This window comes from Odocoileus virginianus, chromosome 22 (genome assembly GCF_023699985.2).
Source record: "Odocoileus virginianus isolate 20LAN1187 ecotype Illinois chromosome 22, Ovbor_1.2, whole genome shotgun sequence".
NCBI classification, from domain to species: domain Eukaryota; kingdom Metazoa; phylum Chordata; class Mammalia; order Artiodactyla; family Cervidae; genus Odocoileus; species Odocoileus virginianus.
Window position 1 is genome coordinate 33131847 of NC_069695.1, and position 18523 is coordinate 33150369.

The window sequence follows — 18523 nt, forward strand, 5'->3', positions numbered from 1 at the left end:
AGAGATTTCATTTAGTTTTTACCTAACATATATTGCACATGGACATCACCAGATGGTCAATACTGAAATCAGATTGATTATATTCTTTGCAGCCAAGGATGGAGAAGCTCTATACAATCAGCAAAAACAAGACCAGGAGCTGACTGTGGCTCAGATCATCAGATCCTTATTGCCAAATTCAGACTTAAATTGAAGAAAGTAGGGAAAACCACTAGGCCATTCAGATATGACCTAAATCAAATCTCTTATGATTATACAGTAGAGGTGACAATAGATTCAAGGGATTAGATCTGATAGACAGAGTGCCTGAAGAACTATGGATGGAGATTTCTAACATTGTACAAGAGGCAGTGACCAAAACTATCCCCCCAAAAAAGAAATGCAAAAAGGCAAAGTGGTTGTCTGAGGAGGCCTTACAAATAGCTGAGAAAGAAGAGAAGTGAAAGTCAAAGGAGAAAGGGAAAGACATACCTAACTGAATGCAGAGTTCCAGAGAAGAGCAAGGAGAGATAAGAAAGCCTTTTTAAGTGCACTATGCAAAGAAATAGAAGAAAATAATAGAATGGGAAAGACTAAAGATCTCTTCAAGAAGATCAGAGCTCCCTAGGGAACATTTCATGCAAAGATGGACACAATAAAGGGCAGAAATGGCAAGATCCTAACAGAAGCAGAAGAGATGGCAAGAATACACAGAAGAACTGTACAAAAAAGTTCTTAATGACCCAGATAACCACGATGGTGTGGTCACTCACCTAGAGACAGACATCCTAGAGTGAGAAGTCAAGTGGGCCTTAGGAAGCATTCCTAAGAGCAAAGCTAGTGGAGGTGATGGATTTCCAGGTGAACTATTTCAAATCCTAAAAGATGATGCTATGAAAGTGTTGCACTCAACATGCCAGCAAATTTGGAAAGCTCAGTAGTGGCCACAGGACTGGAAAAGATCTGTTTTCATTCCATTCCCAAAGAAAGGCAATGCCAAAGAAGGTTCAAACTACCATACAGTTGTGCTCATTTCACATGCTAGCAAGGTAATACTCAAAACCCTTCAAGCTAGGCTTCAGCAGTACATGACCGAGAACTTTCACATGTATAAGCTGGATTTAGAAAAGGCAGAGGAACCAGAGATAAATTGCCAACATCATAGAAAAAGCAAGGGAATTCCAGAAAAACATCTATTTCTGATTCATTGACCATGTTAAAGCTTTTGACTATGTGGATCACAACAAACTGTGGAGAATTCTTAAACAGATGGGGATACTAGACCACCTTGCCTGTCTCCTGAAAAACCTGTATGCAGATAAAGAAGCAACAGTTAGAAGTAGACATGGAAAAACGAACTGGTTCAAAACTGACAAAAGAGTACATCAAGGCTGTATATTGCCACCCTGTTTACTTAACTTATATACAAAGTACATCATGTGAAATGCTGGGCTGGATGAATCACAAGCTGGAATAAAGGTAGCCAGGAGAAATATCAACAACCTCAATCTGTAGATGATACCACTCTGATGGCAGTCAGGGAAGAGGAACTATAGAGCCTCTTGATGAGGGTGAAAAAGGAGAGTGAAAAAACCTGGCTTAAAACTCAATATTTGTAAACTAAGATCATGACTTTCAGTCCCATCACTTCATGGCAAATAGATGGGAAAAAAGTTGAAACAGTAACAGATTTTATTTTCTTGGGCTCCAAAATCACTGTGGATGGTGACTGCAGCCATGAAATTAAAAGAGGTTTGCTCCTTGGAAGAAAAGCTATGACTAAACTAGACAGTATATTAAAAAGCAGAGACATCACTTTGTTGACAAAGGTTCATATAGTCAGAGCTATGGTTTTTCCAGTAGTCACATAAGGATCTGAGCTGAGCACTGAAGAACTGATGCTTTAAAACTGTGGTGCTGGAGAAGACTCTTGAGAGTCCTCTGGACAGCAAGGAGATCAAACCAGTCAATCTGAAAGGAGATCAACCCTGAATATTCATTGGAAGGACTGATGCTGAAGCTAAAGCTCCATAATTTGGCCACCTGATGTGAAGAGCCAACTCACTGGAAAAAACCCTGATGCTGGGAAAGATTGAAGGTAGGAGGAGGAGGGGGCGACCAAGGATGAGATGGTTGGATGGCATCATCGACAAATGGCCATGAGTTTGAGCAAACTCTGGAAGATAGTAAAGGACAGGAAAGCCTGGCGTGCTGCAGTCCATGAGGGTGCAAAGAGTTGGACAAGACTCAATGACTGAACAACAACAACATATATCAGATACCTACTGCATGCTATGTATAAAACAGAGAAGAATGCAGTGGCTTATGTCCAATGGAGGAAAAATTTATGTCACATGAAAATATAATGCAAAGTAGAGTATAGGTAATGACATAAGTCCAAAGTACCGAGAAGGATGAGGCAAATGAAGAATAATTTTTTTTAAGTTGTCTTGTAAACTAAGAGCTAAAAGGAGATTTGTGATGGGTCTTTGAAGGAAGGATGGGAAATGGAGTGATGCTGAGGAGCTCAGGGAATTCCAGTCAATGCCATCTGTGTGCAGAAAGGCATGGTGGCTGGGGGAACTGTTAGGGAGCTTGGTTGGGTTAGAGTGTAAAGCAAGGTCTGAGAAGCAATGGGATGTCAAGCTGGGAAAGTAGAGTGAGACAAGGTCATGGAGGTGCCTGAATACCAGAGAGTCAACTACTCTCAGTAGAGAGGCTGTGAAGATTTCAGGAAGGAAGTAAAGCCTTAACCAAGTGAACAGGGAAGGGATCTGGTTCTTAGATCACGTTAACATTCTTTCATCACTGGGCATGTTCCTGCTAAAATAACAGTAAGTCCCTTATGCTTGAACCTTCAAGTTGAGAGCTCTCAAAGATGCAAATGTGTATCTGGTTCCAGCAAGGAACCAGATGTTGATGTTGTGCCACCAACATCAGGCATGAGTGACATTGCAGCTTGTCTCCATCTCTTATTGCTGATAATCTTTCAGCTCTACCATCCCCTACCTCCTCTAATTGCTCTCATCAGTAACTCTTTTTGCCTGTTGACTCAATGCCAGCCTCCATACTCCAGCTGTTGTACTGTTGTACTATTGTACTTTTCAAGGCACTGCAGTGTAAGGTTAAAAATGTTTTCTTTACTTTGGGGATTTGTTTTTTATGTATCATTTGTGTGAAAGGTAAGTATTATAAACTTATTACAGTACAGTACTATACAGACAACTGTGTTAGTTGGGTACTTGGGCTAATAGGTACCCACCTTATGAATGCGCTCTTGGTACAGAACTTGTTCGTATGTAGTGGACTTACTGTAATTAAAAAAAAATAGCCATCATCTTAAAGATCATAAATGCAACAGAAGAGATAAAGGTTTAGAGGGAGAAAAAAAGAGAAGAGTATAAGCATCTTCAAGTCTCAACCCAGAAAAGGTAAAACATAACCATGTGTAAAGGCTAAGAGTTGAAGACCAAGAAAAAGGGAGATATCAAGGGAGGGAAAAAAAGACTGTTAACTGAAACATGATCATGGGTATAAGTATTATTTGTGGACAGGGAATAGGCAAGAACACTTTTTATAATAACATAGGAGAAGAAAAGAGAAAGAGTAGTTCTCATAACTAAAAAATTAGTTATTACTGTAAATAAGACTATCCTTCAAACGTCCAGTTCAATGTGGCTTCTACTTTACTTCAAGTTGATAAAATGGGGAGCGGCATTATAACTCTTTGGCAGAATGATAACTAGAAGCATCATCACTCTACAAAGTATGAACCACAATTTAGTTTTTACTTTCTAGTAAAATAGCTAATGAATCGTCATCATCCCTCAGAAAAAGCATCTGAGCATCTAAGGTTAGTGGTGAGGCCTACGGCCATTAAGCCTTTATCTTTTCCACTACCCCCAGTTGTCAAGTCCTTGCTTCCCTCCTGACTCAGCTTAGATACCAATACTTGCCTTTTAATAATTTCCTGTAACACACATACTCAACTCTCTTGTTCCTTTCTCCAGTCTTCATACTTGTGTAGAAAAACCAAGTCTTGGTTATATCCAGCCCCACACAACTCCAGCATGTAGCTGGAGATATATTTATGCCATCATTTAAAATTCATGTTATTGTTGCCTGAAGGTCCTACTGTGTCCCCCTACACCATTTATTATCAAACTAAGGTCTAGGGACCAAACTGGGCCCATCACCAGTTTTGGTAAATAAAGTTTTACTGAAACACAGCCATAGCCATCAGTTAACATATTGTCTGTTGCTGCTTTCTTGTTACTACGGTAGAGTTAAAGAACTGCAACAGATACCTAATGGCCTGCAAAGGATGAAATATTTATAACCTTGCCCTTTAAAGAAAAACTTTTCTGACCTTTGTCCTAAAGGATTATTTTGTAGCTTGTTCTCTCTCAACTCTCTAACATCTGCTCCCTGATTTACTTCTAGCTGATAACATTGCTTTCTATTTCACTGAGAAAATGGAAACATTTAGAAAAGAACTCCCACAGGCTTCCAGCATCTTACCTACCAAATTACCTGCATCAGTATTATCTATACCCTACCTTTCCTTTTGCTTCCTTTTGTTATTAAGGATGGATGGACCATCCACACTCATTTCTAAAGTTAAGCCCTGCATTGGCGTCCCATTCGCTCTCAACTATTCAAAGATATTTTCTGAGAAATTTTATCATGTCTTGTGTCTTTCATTGCCCTCCCTCCACCCCTGACTCCCATCCCTGGCTCTTTATCAGATCTCTCCTACCAGCAGAGAAACAAGTGCTGCTTTGCCACCTTAAAAAACAGTCTTGGATCAATATCCTTGTCTTCCTCCTTATCAAATTTCTCTGTTTTCCTTTATATAAATGATTCTTGAAAGAGTTGCCTTTACTCAAGGTTTCCAATTTTTCCCCTTCCATCTTCACTTGAGCTTTTTCAATGAGGCTTTTATGAATAGCTTCATCATTTCACTGAAGCAGCTGTTGTTAAAGTCCATGTTGATCAGTGAAATGTCATTTCCCATTGCTCATCTCATGAGATCTAGCCGCATCACTTTACATCAACCACTCTCCTATACACGTGTCCTTCTGAGAAACCATTCTTTCTGGATCCTCCTTCGACCATAGTCTGACTCATGGCTGGTTGCTGCTCATCAACTCAATCTGTTAACGTTGACATGCCCCAAGAGCATGACCCTGAAATCTCTTCTCACGTCCACCCACCTCACTGTCTTGGTGATCTTTCAGCCACATCCACCTCACTGTCTTAGTGATCTTTTAGCCACATGATTTTATTCACACCAATAATGTGAATAAATGGGTACCAAATGTGCTCTCAAACTTAACATGCCTCCAAATAAATCCCCGACTTTCCGCTCCAAATGTTTCCATCTAAATCAGTGTCAATTCTATCTTTCTACTTGCTCAGGACAAAAACTTCAGAGGCATTCTTGATGCTTTTCTTTCTCTTGTAATATGCTTGGTAAAAATAAATTATTCATTTCTCAAGGGATAAAAGGTATCCTTTTAGACTTTTTCTCTGCCTTCTCTTACAAACACATAAAAATGGTATGCATATGATATATCTGCTTTTCTAATCTTCTCCTGTCACCTTAAATGTATGATATTTTCATTAAGAAAAATGTAGATTTTTCCTTAGTAGTTTTTAATAGTGGGTATATATATATATATATGTTTCAGTATGGATAAACTAAAACTCACTCAACATCCCCTAATTGTCAAACACGTGAGTTTGGTTCTTATTAATTGCTCTTATAAACAACACTGATGTGAATATCTTTGACTGTGATATGTGAATGATTATTTTCTCAGAACAAATCTTAGAAGTGGCGTTGCTGAAGTCAGGACCATTCTGTTTCTTTAAAGTTTATCTTTTTGTAATTTATATATAACTGTATAAAAATAAAGAAATACATTTTCTGGATTTCTAGATGAGCATGATGTACTAAGATATAGTGATGAAAACAACCCAACAAACTGTGGATGATTTAATAATGTTCTTTCACTGACTACATTTGAATTGCAGTTGTGAATCCAGTGCATGTAGAAGACGTTATATATTTGATTTCTAGAAAATGTGCCTGTGGCTGTGGATTCAAGGTCCTTTTGGTAGCTCCGTGGCTCCCTAGGAGTTCATAGACTGGCAAACCCAGCTTTGGTTAGTGATTTAGAGAAGCAATTCTCTTAGCATATGATCATAAATGGAACCCATCTCCTCTCCCATCCAAGTTGCTCACTTCTTGACATAACAAACTGTTACAGTAGGAATATTAATTCTGGTACTAAGCAGGCAAGTAAAAAGAGTTCTCATTAAAGCAGAGTAATTACACATACGTAGTCAGAATAAAGTAGGATTTTAACTGAGGGCTGTTTAAGTTAACTTCCTCGATCGAATCTTTTTATGTGCTGTGAGGGTTTCCCTCTGGAATTCATGGCAATCGCTTTAGCACTCCGCAGGCATCTGAAGAAACGTGGAAGGAGTAAGTCTGGGGACTGCCACGGCGGCAAACGCCCACTGCCGCACTCTGCTCAAACGCTTCTTGCGCTGCTGCAGTTTTGAACTCAACCACTAGATGGCGTACACTGTTCTCTGCTGGCCCCCCAGGAAAAGCATCAAGAACTCTGCTCGAATATGGGGCTCTAAGTAAAGCCAATAAAAACAAAGAGGAAAACCAACATCATCAGCACAACAAGATTTGGGGGATGTCTTTAAAACTCCGGTGTCCTTTTTTGTTGCCGCCCCCCCCGCCCCCCCAATGCAGGCCATGCTGAGTTAGAGAATAATATCAGTGTTATTTTCTTTACTTCATTTCTCCTAAGTAATTCCAAATATCTGAACTGGACAAAATCTATCTCTGATTCTCTAGCTATTTGTGGAAACCTTTTGAACTTCATACTTCAGTGCTGAAGGCAATCTAAATAGTTTATTTCCTCTTTTAGAAACTCATATGGACCAACACTTAGCAGAGACATCCTATGCTGTTATTACCAAAGACAGATTTTTTACATAGACCAGATTTTTCAGTAACTTAAAAGATCTACAGGTAAGTCCTGTGGTGTTTATGTGGCAGAGATGTAATAAACTAGAGTTTACGACTGTTCATTTGTCTATAGGAAAATTTGACCCATGCATCAATATAACTTGCATTTCTATTTATAGTATACACACAACTGGAAAAATGATTTGGCTTCCTTTGTTTTTTAGGGAATAATTCCATACAAGATGCAAACATTTTTAATTGGTAAATTGCTTTAAGAAGTGAACATTTTAAAGAAGCTGAGAGAATAAATAGAATCCTCTTCCTTAAATTTCTGTCAGGCTTGCACAAATACATAGGCATTAACTATTGATGATTTTTTTTAGTAGCTTCAATTTATCTTTTATTCTTTAGGGAACTCATCTTGAGTGGTCTTTGAGCTGTGGGTTGGGATCCCAACTCTACTGTACACTATGCATGTGCTCGTTTGCTCAGCCGTGTCTGAGTCTTTGCGACCCCATAGCTTCTCTGTTCATGGGATCTTCCAGGCAAGAAACCTGGATTGGGTGGCCATTTCCTTCTCCAAAGAATCTACCCAACCCAGGGACTGAACTCAAATCTCCTGCATCTCTTTCACTGGCAGGCAGATTCTTTACCACTAAGCCACCTGGGAAGCAATGAATTCATCTTAAATACAGTAAGTTGCCTTCAGTTAAGAAAGCAAACATTTTAGTGAAGAAGTTGATGGAATAAAAAAGTCTTACCTTAAAGTATCCCCCCAGATTTTGTAAATAACACATGCATTTAAACTATGGATGATCATTTGTAAAAAATTTTTATTGGAGTACAGTTTCTCTACAATGCTGTGTTACTTTCTGCTGTACAGCAAAATGAATCAGCTAAACATATATTTATCTCCTCTCTTTTTTGGATTTCCTTCCGATTTAGGTCACCAAAGAGCATTGAGTAGAATTCCCTGTGCTATACAGTAGGTTCTCATTAGTAATCTATTTTATACACATTAATAGCAGTGTATATATGTTAAGCCCAGTCTTCCAGTTCATCCTATCCCCACTTCCCCTTGGAATCCATATGTTTGTTCTCTATATCTGTGTCTCTTGGATGACCCTTTATGGATTAAGTAATTTCAACATATCTTGTACTCTTTCTTGTCATATTAACCTGGGTCCCGTGAATCATAGGGTCTCTCCTCATCTCAAGTGGAACTTAGCTTTCTGAATCCTTAGTAGTCAAAGATGCCTGTAGCAAATCAATATTACCATCCTTTGCGGGGAAATACAATTCAAACCAACTGAGGCCTCTGAGATGAAAAAAAATGCTCCAAGTTCATGTACACTACCCAATAATGTGACAAAAACTGCTCCAAGCTCATGTCCACTACCCAATAATGAGGTGAAAAAATGTCCATAGGTGGAACTTCAGTTGAAAATCTAAAAAGTCAGTGAAATTACAAGGCTTTAATGGTGCTTCTAAAAACAGATCTAATTTTATATTCTCATTTTTTGAATTACATTCACTTGACATTTAGAAGCAATTTTAACATAAATGTTTTTTATTAACTGAGAAACAAGTATTCTTGGGCTCTAATGATAAATGATGACTCTATTTTAAAAATACAGTCAACTCTTGATTACTCAGTGATCTGGTTCATATATTATTTTAGTATTATGATTTCTTCTGTTACCTCCTTTAATCCTGCTCTTTGGTTATTTAATTCTTTAGGGAGTAGGTGAAGCCAAAGGACAGTGGTAAATGCAAGTAAATTGATCATGTATCAGTTATGAAAAAAACTGATTTGTGTGCATGTATGTGTGTTTGTGAGGTAAGGGAACGGGATGATAAGGTTAAAATTTTATAAACTGTCAGGTATGTAGTTTGCTTGAATTCTAACAATCAAGTTTATCCCTTTACTCATACAATTTAAACTTCCTGGGTGGCTCAGATGGTAAAGTGTCTGCCTGCAATGCAGGAGACCCAGGTTCGATCCCTGGGTCAGGAAGATACCTTGGAGAAGGAAATGGCAGCCCACTCCAATATTCCTGACTGGAAAATCCCATGGACAGAGAAGCCTGGTAGGCTACAGTCCATGGTGTCACAAAGAGTTGGACATGATGAGTGACTTCACTTTCACTCATACAATTGATATTTAGAAATTGTTTTTTGCTTTTACATTGTATTTTTTAAAATTAATTTTTATTGGAGTATAGTTGCTTTACAATGTTGTTCATTTCTGCTAGACAGCACAGTGACTCAGCTATATGTAGACATATAGCCCCTCTCTTTTTGAATCCTTTCCCATCTAGGTCACCGCAGTCCATTGTATTTTGTATCTAGTTTATATTTTTAATATTTTTTAGATATTGCTTTTGTAGATATGAACCTTTTACACAAAGACTCCTAAAAGCTTTAGGCTTAATTTCTTTTTATGTACATCTTCTTATTCACGCTTCTGTGCTCATTTGCGAGTCTAGGCTGGGCCTGTAAGAGCAAGGCCAACTCGGATTGAAATGAAGGGCCCTCTCTCACCACGCTGACTTTCCTAATGAATGATGGTCAGTGTGTTAGACTAGCAGCTCCAAAACCTCTCAGGAAACATGTTGTACACATGGGTCACAGTAAATGAAGTGAAGGCACTAAATATTTTGTTTCTATTCGGCCCACTTTTAGTATATAAAAAGTATTATCGGTTCCCATATTGTTGTATTATAGGAAGTCTTAAGGAAAAAATAATGGTATTTTTATTGGTATTTTTTATTTAATGGTACAACAACAGCTTGATGATAGATTTAAGTCATAAATTGAACTGGAAAGAAAAAGTATGGAAGTGACAAGGACAAGTAGAAGAAATTCCTCATGGTTGCCTGAAATTGAGGCTATAGAATTCACATTTCCTGATGGGAGCCAGAGGAAGAACGGTAGAATTAGTCCATGATTCAGATAAAACACTTCAGACAAAACAAAGGGCTACTACAAGACTCCCAGATGTTCTTCCTTTATCTCCTCTTGAAAAGTTGGTATTCATTCATTCATACCTTCACTCATGTACTCAATAAATATTGATTGATTGATTCTATGCCAGGCATTGGACATACACAATCCTATTTTGAGAGAGTCGAGTTCTCACTAGTTCTCTTTTCATTCCATCACTTGCTTCCCTGGTGGTTCAGATGGTAAAGAATCTGTCTGCAATACAGGGGACATGAGTTTGATCCTCAGGTCAGGAAGATCCACTCGAGAAGGGAAAGGTTACCTACTCCAGTATTCTTGCCTGGAGAATCCCATGGATAGAAGAACCTGGTGGGTTACAGTCCATGGGGTCCCAAAGAGTCAGACACGACTGAGCCGCTAACACTTCCACTTTTTTCACCTTCTTCTTCCTTTCGGATCTCAATTTGCTTACAAGCTGACTTTAGAATTTGTACTTCTAGCCATTTCTCCTCTGTCATATAGACCAATATTTTCCAGTCCTTTCTGGATAACTTCCCTTAAGTCTCTCCTAGTCTTTATTTCTTCCTTCTTTCATTGATACATTCACCAAATATTCACTGAGCACCTACAATATGCCAGGCACAAAGCTGAATATGATGAATATAGACACTACAACTCAATGTTTAAGACTAAACTTATCCCCTCCTTCTCTAAGCTTGCTCTTCTTAGCTTCTTCTTTTGAGCAAAAAGGCATTAGTTCAGTTTAGCCAATCAAGCCAGACTGTCTCTTGCCTCCTACTGTCCAGCACGACAGATGAAGTTTAAATTCTACTTATGAAATGAGTTTTAATTTTTCCATTCTTTCATTGTTTTCATAGCTGTTGCAGTAAATCAGGCTCTAATTATCCCCTGCCTGGGTTATGTAATAAATGGTTACCCTGTCTCCAGTCTCTCCTTTTCTAATTCACCCTAAATTAACTTTTAAAACACAGACTTAATTATGTTATTTCCCTGCTCAAAGATTTTTGGTGACTCCCCACTGACTACAGAATAAGATCTAAATGGTTTTCACCTGACCCTTTATGCTGGCTCTCAATCCACTTTTCAGCAGTTCCCAACTCTTTGCAATTTCCTAAGTTTAAAATTTTTGTTACATTCTGCTTTTATCCTGCTGTCCTCTCTCTGCCTGGTATAATAACTCATCATATTTGTGTGTCATTTTCCAGTTTACAAGGGATTTTTCCCCAAGCACCTTCCATTAGGTAGGCAGGATCATGTCCCAGAACTAAAACCAAAAGAGCTGGGGCTCTGAAGATGTAAATAATTTGATGAGGACCTCATGATTAGCAAGAGATCCCAGATACTAAACATCAAGGGGATCAAGCACCAAAAAACAAACTATATTGAGATGCAGCACTTTTACTGAATAAAATGAATTTGAGACCTAGGTTGCCCTTGGTATTTGGTGTCATATATTTTTATCTAAGAGCTTCGTTTACACAGAAAGCCAGTTCTTCCTTTCTTCCTTTGGCTGCTTTGGGTCTTAGTTGTGCTCCAGGGCGTGTAAAATCTTCTTGGACCAGGGATCGAACCCACGTCCCCTGCAACAGCAGGTAGATTCTTATCCACTGGACCACCAAGGAAGTCCCAGAAAGTCAATTCTTAAATTCCATATATCTTTGGATTTATTATACTCTGACAGAGTTTAAAAACAATTTCAACTATAATTTTATAGTCACTATGGTAAAGCTCTATCCTATTTTCATTCTTTGTGTATCTTTATAGTGATATAAATAAACTCACAAGATTGATACACCCTAGCTTTCACGAACATTTTGTAAAAATAGCACCTGCTAGTTTCATCAAAATGTTTAACATACTGTGCTAATCTGATGGGGTTGCAGAGTCAGACATGACTGAGAAAGTACCTATTTTGTGCCACTATGGTAGTCCCTTAATGAGCAGTCCATACAAAAGAATACACTTTAAAAGCTTGCCACAATTTTCGCATATGAACTATAAGATATGAGTCTAACCCAGAAGTCCACTATTCAAAGACCTGAATGAATTGGAATTTCTCTCATCATTACCAATGATAAGCACCTAGAAGCCTTACCGTATAACATTTTATGTATACCTCAAACAGCCTGAAGTGACTTCTATTCAAATTGATCACTGTAGGAATAAGATGTAAAGGTAAACTGGCTTTGCTGACTGTCCGTGTATTGATTTCCAGGGTTCCTTAAGCTGCTAGTGTAGTTTAGGTACCACTCAGTCATTTCTTCAATAATTATTACATGTACTTGACACAGTGGCTATAAAGATACATAAGGGACAGATGCTTTCAGTCTAGGAAGATAGACTAGACTAGGTATTTATTTATTTTGGTTTCATAATTGTACCTTTTCACTTTGTATAAAATACGTTAATACAAATAATTCTTTAAAAAGTGCAATATATTTTACTTTTATAGATATTATTGACTTTGCTGCTTTTAGAAGGAACTTCACATTAAAATAAGTATATTTGGAAAATGTTAGAAAACAGGAAATACACACATACACACACCCCTATAGCTTAGTCTCATGACTGGATTTTCTCTTCTTTTTTTCAAAGTTTATTTTATTTTATATTGGAGTATATCGTTGATTTACAATGTTATATTAGTTTCAGATATACAGCAAAGTGTACATTTATACATGTATATATGTCTATTCTTTTTAAAATTCATTTCTCATTTAGGTTATTATAGAATATTGAGGAGTTTTCTGTACAGTACAGCAGGTCTTTGTTGATCATCTATTTTCTATATATGTAGTAGTGTGTATATGTTATCCTAAACTCCTAATTTAACCCCCCCACTTCAGAAAGCAGACATTTAAGCAATTATAACACAAACAAACAAAAAGCTTTCGGAAGGTAGGTTTGGGCAGTGAACTGTGACAACACAGAAGAGAAACCAATTACTTGTTAGAGGGGGGTCAAGAGTTACCTTGGCACTTGGTCAGAAGGACATTTATGGCCATGTGGGTGTAACACTATGTGCTCTTGTAGTAATCTTTGTTCTTTAGTTGCTCAGTCATGTCTGACTCTTTGTGACTCCATGAACTGCAGCACGCCAGGATTCCCCATCCTGCACCATTTCCTCAAGCTTGCTCAAACTCATGTCCATTGAGACAATGATGCCATCCAACCATCTCATCCTCTGTCGCCCCCTTCCCCTCTTGCCCTCATGGTCTTTTCCAGTGAGTTGTCTCTTCACATCAGGTGACCAAAGTATTACCTAATTTTATCTTGACCTAGCACATTATATAGAACTGATTCCTGTATGTTTCCTGTGAAAACTGTGATGACCTTAATAAGGGCGATGTCCTATTTGTATCCTAAATTCTAAGCACAAAGCTCGAAACAGAGCAAGTGTTGCATAAAGTGAAGTGAAAGTGTAAGTCGCTCAGTCGTGTCTGACTCTTTGCAACCCCATGGGCTATACAGTCCATGAAATTCTCCAGGCCAGAATACTGGAGTGGGTAGCTTTTCCCTTCTCCAGGGCATCTTCCCAACCCAGGGATTGGGTTGGGTTGATTTAACCCAGGGATCAAATCAAGGTCTCTCACATTGCAGGCAGATTCTTTACTAGCTGAGCCACAAGGGAAGCCCAAGTGTTGCATAACTTACATGGAATTAGAACCAAGAGCATTCTGTGCAGGAGAAAGAGTATCTGCAATGGCCCAGGGTCAGAATGGCTGCATCTCAGGGATCTGAGTGTAGTTTGGAGAAGTTGGAGGAAAGGAGAGGGATGGGAGAATGAGCACATAGTGAATCCAAGGAGGCAGGCTTCAGAAGCCGTGCTGGGTTGAAGCTCACCTTCGGGGAATCCTGTTTTGGGAATTTGCTGAAGGTTTTGTGCTAGGTATCCACAATGTGAATGGAGATTAAGAAAAGGATTAAAGTGGATGCAGAAGATAAAAGTGACAACACGCTGATAAGATGAAAAAGGGATTGGATGAGAGGGACATGTCAGGGATGACACTTAGGTTCTCAGGTTGGGGAGATGCGGAGATGCGGATGTCATTCACTGCGACAGAGAACAAGAAGACAATGGGTGTGAAGGCAAGATAACAATTTTAAGGCTAAGTGGAGATGTTCAGAGAGCACTTGGAAATACAGTAATCAGTTGCAATAGAGAAGTCTGGGAAGGAAATGCAGATTAGGGTTAGGGATAGGGTCAAGGTCAGGGTTAATGGTCCACCATGAGCTGTTACGGATGCCATGCTGCAGGAAAAGTGTTCAGGATAAGAAGAGGGCTCAGGATGATAGTCTGGCCAACACAAGTGCTTACAGAGTAACTGGAAAAAGTGGCATTTATGATTACCTGAGAAAGCACATTTTTTGCAAAGTTATATTTTTGGAGTCAGGAGATGACTTAACCAGATGGATACAGTTTTCATTTGAGATGAAGGACATATTAGAGACACTAGAAAAATGATACCGATGAACCTATTTGCAGGGCGGGGAGAGGGACGAAGACATAGAGAGCTGACATGTGGACGCAGAGGGGAGGGGGACAGGGGGGTGAATCGGGAGGTTGGCACTGACACATAATATACTACGATGCATTAACTAGATAGCTGGTGGGATGCTGCTGTCCAGCGCAGAGTGCTCAGCTCAGGGCTCAGTGATGCCCTAGAGGGGTGGGATGGGGGAACGGCAGGGAGGTCAAAGAGAGAGGGGATACATGGACACACATAGCTGATTCACTTTGTTGTATAGCAGAAACGAACACACCATTGTCAAGCAGTTATACCCAAGCAATAATACAAAATGAAGTACTAGAAGTACAGAATGGATGCTCTCTGGACCAGAAGTCATTAAGAAATAAACACTCTGAATTCCCCATGATTTCAAGACCATGCCCACCAAGCTTCCTCATGTATGGACAATGTTAATAATGGTCATGACTCTTCTCTTCCTCAAGTTCTTCCTCTTCTCCTGGCTTGCAAGCACATGTATTTAAAGACTATCCCCTTCACATTAGTCTTACTGAATGGAAACCTGGGAGAATGGTGAGATGGAAAAGTGGCAAGAGGAGAAATGCACTTGTGGAGAACAAAGCATGTTCTCTGCAGAGAAGGCTCTTTACTCCTGTGCGGGCCAAGTGTGTTGGTTCTCTGAGGCTGGCAATTTCTAAGTCACTCTAACAACGACACCCTCCATTCCATAGCTCTGGACACTTAGATGACATGGGGAGGCAGGGGACAACCAAAGTAGAAAAGACACATTTGAAGTTGACTTACATACATCACCATGGGCTTCCCTTGTAGCTCAGTCAGTAGAGGATCTGCCTGCAATGCAGTAGACCTGGGTTCGATTCCTAGATTGGGAAGATCCCCTGGAGAAGGAAATGGCAACCCACTCTAGTAGTCTTTTCTGGAGAATCCCAGGGAAAGAGGACCCTGGCAGGCTACAGTCCGTGCGGTCACAAGAGTTGAACATGACTTAGTGAACCATCCCCACTATATATACCACCATGCATAAAACAGATAGCTGGCAGGAAGCCACTGTATGGAGCAAGGAGTCCAGCTTGGTGCTCTGTGGTGACTTAGAGGAGTGGGATGAGGGGTGGGTGAGAGGGAGGCCAGGAGGGATGGGATACGTATGTATACATATAGCTGATTCACTTTTCTGTACAGCAGAAACTAATACAACACTGTATAGCAATTTTTAATTGGGTTAAAAATTATATTAAAAATGAAATTAATTTTTAAATTAAACAAAAAAATTAAATTAAAAAAATGACCCTGCCAAGAGGAAACCTGGGCATTTCTTAGTATAGCTTTCCCCTGAGCAACTCAGAGTGTTAATCCAAGAGTAATTTACAGTCAGCCCTTTGTATCGAGATTCCTCCACATACAGTTCAACCAAATACCAAGGTAATATTAGTATTTACTACTGAAAAATATCTGTGTATAAGTGTTTCTGTGCAGTTTGAACCCACATTGTTCAAGGATCAACTGTAAGTGTGCAGAGTAACACTCCACTTGGGAAGTTTTCGAGAGGCAAAAGTGTCCGCGAACCCTGATGCCCTGTTACCACAGATCATAAGAACCTGCAGAGGTAAGAGGTCAGAAGCAAGCCATGCATTTAAGGGATAAAAGAGAGGGGGAAAATGGCTTTCAAGCTAGATTTATATTGGAGTTAATAATACTCATTAAAAGTGATGTGTTATTGACATCTACATTCCCTGAACATCAGTTAGGGCTTGATGTCCACAAAATTTACAATTTTACCTGCTTTTCAATTAGTTGGCTCTTGGCCACCTGATGCGAAGAGCAGACTTATTAGAAAAGACCCTGATGCTGGGAAAGGTTGAAGACAGGAGGAGAAGGGAATGACAGAAGATGAAATGATTGGATGGCATCACCGATTCAGTGGAAATGAGTTAGAGCAAATTCTGGGGGATGGTGAAGGACAGGGAAGCCTGGCATGCTGCAATCCATGGGGTCACAGAGAGTCAGATGTGCCTTAGCGACTGAACAATAATTCAGTTCAATAAGGGCTCCTCTTCTACCCTGGCACGTTTGTTTTATATGAATTATTAATCAAACTCTGCTTTTTCACATGACTGGTCTTCCTCAGTTCCCAACCTGAACATCTCTGTGTGATAATAACGTTCAAACACCTAATGCCCCAGTGGATACAAGTTTGGGGACACCTTCTCCAGAAATCCCTTTCTGCCTTCAGATCTCAAAAGCTGTGAACCCACTCACCTGATTCACCCATATTAAATCTGCAAATACCCATCTGACCTTGAAAAACATACAGTGTCACTCTCACACGGGACACTTCTGGCAAGGCATTTTCTTTTATCATTTAGTGCCCATCAGAGGCCCCAGCTCAAACCAGTGTCATCCCTCAGATATGCAGCACCTTTTCTTTATCAACAATGAGCCTCAAGTCTAATGCAACATGGACAACAAAGATGAAAAAGAGAGAGAAATGTAACTAAAAGGAACTTGGGAAAAGGGGGAGGAGCCGTACAGTAAATGCGTAGAAGCTCACAGGGCCCGACAGGGATCTACGCCATTGAAGGCAGTGGTCTCAGTTCTCATCTCACACACTTGTGCTTTCTGCCAATGGTGAGCCAAACCATGAATTTTCACTTTGTCACATAATGTGTGCAAAGCACAAGACTGTACCATGGAGACGGTCTTCAACATGGCCAACAGAATCACAGGGCAGACAAGACATCCACCTTCAAAAAGTTAAACAAATCCTCACTGTCATTCTTACTATGGAGGATGGACTTAGGATGATATTGGCTTCAGGGTTGGCCTGTACCTGGTGGGCAGGTTTGGGGGGCATCTTGTCACTGTCTCCTTGCTACCAGCCTCCACTTCAGTTTGTTTACTTGATAGTGGGCCAGTTTGACTCAGAAGAAAATATAATATGGCTCAGGTTTTAAGGAACTCTGGTAAGCCAGACTAGGTATTACAGTTACAAAGAACTGAAAAAATGTATCTGTATTTTGACACTGTCAGTTGAAGAGCTTGGTGTGTAATAAAAGGTGGCCTCATGAATAGGGAATGCCAAGCATCTTCTGACCGCCCTGCAGAACCACTCTCCACGTCTGGGGACCCTCTTGGTTCTTTCAGGTGCTGATGCCCCTGGCCACATCTCGGGGCCACCTTTCCTCTGGCTTCTGACTGGATTTGGTTTCAGAAGACTGAGGGAGGGAGGAGAGAAAGGTCAGGGCATTTCTTCCCCTAGCTTCCTTCTTCTGGGCCAGTGTGGGCTGCCTTCCTTGTTGGAACGAAGCTTCTACTGAGGTCATTTCAAAATAGCCCTCTGTCTCTGGTTCTGGAAACTTCTCCCTGCCTTTGCCTTTCAGCCCCTAAGGCTGGTGTCAGTGTCCCACTGTCTTAGCACTGGCAAGCAAGGAAATGGGGTACACAACTCCTTGAGATGTTCTTAGCCCTTGCCTACATCTCTCTATGTAGCTCTCATAATTATACATCTTCTGTTTCCTGGTATTCACCAAATATGCTTTAGCTTTAATATGGCACCTGTGAGTTCTTACCTCTGCATTATTTGCAAACAAGGAATTCATTATTTTACATCCAAAATGGCTTGAGTGAATGAAAAGCTTCTGACATGTACTTTTCTAAATAATCCAGTTGAAAAAAAAATACCATGTTAAAAAGAGTTCGAATAATGTCAGTTACAGGTCAAAGAACTCCTAATAAGGTTTCATGGAACATGGCTTAATAGAAAGAGCACTAAATAAATTAGGTCAGAAGCCACAGGTCTGAGTCACAGATTCATCAATTATTGCATGACCTTGACAAGTAACTTAACTGCTCTGAACTTTAGTTTTCTCATATATCAACCAGTGATAATAATGCCTGTCCTGTTTATCTCACAGGGTTATTGTGGGGGATCTGATGAATGACAGATGTGAAAATGATTTCCAATTGTGAGGATTAGATAGGGATATAACCCAGAACATTTCTGAGGATAAAATTTATCCAATAAAGAAACATGTAAAGTTTCATTATCCTAGAAAGTCCACAATACCTGTCCATTTTTACCCTTAAAATGACAGTG

General features: G+C 39.7%; 1 protein-coding gene and 1 non-coding gene across 2 annotated transcripts in view; one reads left to right on the top strand and one right to left on the bottom strand.

Annotated features, from left to right (window-relative positions):
• The window catches only part of KLHL14 (kelch like family member 14), a 109339-nt gene that overhangs the window by 38936 nt on the left and 51880 nt on the right, over window positions 1-18523 (bottom strand). The gene's annotated exons all lie outside the window — the stretch shown is intronic.
• TRNAC-GCA (transfer RNA cysteine (anticodon GCA)) lies at window positions 8919-8990 on the top strand. The gene has a single exon. It is a non-coding gene; the product is annotated as a tRNA-Cys (tRNA).